This window comes from Pezoporus wallicus, unplaced genomic scaffold (assembly GCF_028554395.1).
Source record: "Pezoporus wallicus isolate ANWC-B61680 ecotype Strahan unplaced genomic scaffold, APGP_CSIRO_Pwel_v1 contig_12392, whole genome shotgun sequence".
Classification (NCBI taxonomy): Eukaryota; Metazoa; Chordata; class Aves; order Psittaciformes; family Psittacidae; genus Pezoporus; species Pezoporus wallicus.
Genome location: NW_026637768.1, coordinates 1 through 3,226, shown reverse-complemented (window position 1 = coordinate 3,226; position 3,226 = coordinate 1). Strand labels below are relative to the sequence as shown.

The 3,226-nt window shown below is 59.1% G+C and overlaps 1 long non-coding RNA gene across 1 annotated transcript; it reads right to left on the bottom strand.

Moving 5' to 3' along the window:
* Positions 1–115: 115 nt before the first annotated feature.
* On the bottom strand, positions 116–2,308 carry LOC130598250 (uncharacterized). The gene is made up of 3 exons (XR_008971964.1): positions 2,260–2,308; positions 1,103–1,135; positions 116–227 (listed from the first exon to the last, which is right to left on the bottom strand). It is a non-coding gene; the product is annotated as an uncharacterized LOC130598250 (long non-coding RNA).
* Between the last annotated feature and the right edge of the window lie 918 nt (positions 2,309–3,226).

Below are 3,226 nucleotides of genomic sequence, written 5' to 3'. Positions count from 1 at the left end.
GACTGGTACACATATTGCCCCCCATAGCCCCCCATAGCCCCCCCATAGCCCCCCATTGCCTCCATTGCCCCCATTGCCCCCATTGCCCCCCCTCAAGCCCCGCCCCTCCCCATGACGTCACCTTTCCCGCCGCCGCCAACGTCAGGAGGGCGGGGCCAGCGCGGGGCCAACCCGGCGCGAGCAGCTCCAGCAGCAGCGCCACGTCATTGATGACGTCAGCGGCCAGCCTGCGAGGGCCAATGGGAGAGGAGGGGGGGGGGGGAGGGAGAAAGGGGTGGAGCCAATGGGGGAAGGGGGCGGGGCTTAAGGGAGGAGCGGGGTTTGGGGAAGGGGGCGTGGCTTCGTGAATGGGCGGAGCTTAGGGAGGGGGTGGGGCTTGGGGAAGAGGCGGGGCTTATGGAATGGGCGGGGCTTAGGAAAGGGGGCGGGGCTTAGAGGGGGCGGGGCTTGGGGAAGAGGCGGGGCTTAGAGAAGGGGGCGTGGCATAGGGAAGTGGGCGGAGCTTAATGAAGGGGCGGGGCTTGCGGAAGGGGCGTGGCTTATGGAAGTGGGCGGTGTTTGGGGAAGGGGCGTGGCTTAGGGAAGAGGGTGGGGTTCTGGAAGGGGGCGTGGCTTGGGGAAGGGGCGGAGCTTAGAGAAGTGGGCGGGGCTGGGGAAGGGGCGGGGCTTAGGGAAGGGGCGGGGTTTGAGGAAGTGGGCGGGGTTTGGGGAAGGGGGCGGGGTTTGCGGGAACGAGCGGGGTTTGGGGAAGGAGGCGTGGCTTGGTAAAGGGGCGGGGCTTATGGTAGGGGCGGGGTTTGGGGAAGTGGGGGCTTGGGGGAAGGGGGCGGGGCTTAGGGAAGGGGGCTGGGTTTGGGAAAGGGGGCGTGGCTTGGTAAAATAGGGCGGGGTTTGCTGGAAGGGGCGGTGCTTATGGGAAAAAGGGGCGGGGCTTAGGGAAAAGGGCGTGGCTTAGGGGAAGAGGGCGTGGCTTAACGAAGGGGCGGGACTTAGGGAAGAGGCGGGGCTTATGGGAGGGGTGGGGCTTATGGAAGGGGCGGGGTTTGGCGAAGGGGCGGGCTTAGGAAAGGGGCGGGGTTTGCAGAAGGGGGCGGGGCCTCACCGCCACTGCTTGGCCTCGCAGTCCAGGCGGCTCCTATGGGGGGGGGGGGGGGGGGACACCGGTATGGACCAGTAAGGACCAGTAAGGACCAGTATGGACCAGTAAGGACCAGTGCCCCCCACCATTGACTTCCATTGCTCACCCAGTGTGATCCCAGTCCATCCCAGTGCGATCCCAGTGAATCCCATTCCCATCCCAGTCCATCCCATTCCCATCCCAGTCCATCCCAGTCCCTCCCGTTCCCATCCCAGTCCATCCCAGTTCCATCCCAGTCCATCCCATTCTCATCCCAGTCCATCCCAGTCCATCCCAGTCCATCCCAGTTCCATCCCAGTCCATCCCAGTCCATCCCAGTCCATCCCAGTCCATCCCATTCCCAACCCAGTCCATCCCAGTCCATCCCAGTCCATCCCAGTCCATCCCAGTCCATCCCAGTCCCTCCCGTTCCCATCCCAGTCCATCCCAGTCCATCCCAGTCCATCCCAGTGCATCCCAGTCCATCCCAGTCCATCCCATTCCCATCCCAGCCCATCCCATTCCCATCCCAGCCCATCCCAGTCCATCCCATTTCCATCCCAGCCCATCCCATTCCCATCCCAGTCCATCCCAGTCCCTCCCAGTCCATCCCATTCCCATCCCAGTCCATCCCAGTTCCATCCCAGTCCATCCCAAGCCCATCCCAGTCCATCCCATTCCATCCCAGTCCATCCCATTCCCATCCCAGTCCATCCCATTCCCTCTCAGTCCATCCCATTCCCATCCCAGTCCATCCCAGTCCATCCCATTCCCATCCCAGCCCATCCCAGTTCCATCCCAGCTCCATCCCAGTTCCATCCCATTCCCATCCCAGTTCCATCCCAGTCCATCCCAGTCCATCCCAGTTCCATCCCAGTTCCCTCCCAGTCCATCCCAGTTCCCTCCCAGTCCATCCCAGTACCATCCCAGTCCATCCCAGTCCATCCCAGTCCATCCCAGTCCATCCCAGTCCATCCCATTCCCATCCCAGTCCATCCCATTCTCATCCCAGTCCCTCCCGTTCCCATCCCAGTCCATCCCAGTCCATCCCAGTCCATCCCATTCCCATCCCAGTCCATCCCATTCCCTCTCAGTCCATCCCATTCCCATCCCAGTCCATCCCAGTCCATCCCAGTGCTCACCCCTGCAGGCAGGCGAATGTGATTCTCGTCACCATCCCCACCCCATCTGTGGGTGACACAAATTTGGGGTGAAAAAGGGGGATTTTGGGTCAAAAAGGGGGTTTGGGGTGAGGGGTTTGGGGTGAAAAAGGGGGATTTTGGGCAAAAAGAGGGGGTTTGGGGTGAAAAAGGGGATTTTGGGTCAAAAGGGGGTTTGGGGTGAAAAAGGGGGATTTTGGGTCAAAAGGGGGGTTTGGGGTGAAAAAGGGGGATTTTGGGTCAAAAAGGGGATTTGGGGTGAAAAAGGGGGATTTTGGGTCAAAAGGGGGTTTTGGGGTGAAAAAGGGGGATTTTGGGTGAAAAAGGGGGTTTGGGGTGAAAAAGGGGGATTTTGGGTCAAAAAGGGGGTTTGGGGTGAAAAGGGGGATTTTGGGAAAAAGGGGGGTTTGGGGTGAAAAGGGGGATTTTGGGTCAAAAAGGGAAATGGGGTGAAAAAGGGGACGGGCAATTTTGGTGAAAAAGGGGGATTTGGGGTGAAAAAGGGGGATTTTGGGTCAAAAGGGGGGTTTGGGGTGAAAAAGGGGGATTTTGGGTCAAAAGGGGGGTTTGGGGTGAAAAAGGGGGATTTTGGGTCAAAAAGGGGGTTTGGGGTGAAAAAGGGGGATTTTGGGTCAAAAAGGGGATTTGGGGTGAAAAAGGGGGATTTTGGGTCAAAAAGGGGGATTTGGGGTGAAAAAGGGGGATTTTGGGTCAAAAAGGGGGTTTGGGGTGAAAAAGGGGGATTTTGGGTCAAAAGAGGGGATTTGGGGTGAAAAATTTTGGGTCAAAAAGGGGATTTTGGGTCAAAAAGGGGTTTGGGGTGAAAAAGGGGGAAAAAGGGGGGGGTGAAAAGGGGGATTTTGGGTCAAAAAGGGGGGATTGGGGTGAAAAAGGGGATTTTGGGTTTGGGGTGAAAAAGGGGGATTTTTGGGTGAAAAAGGGGGATTTT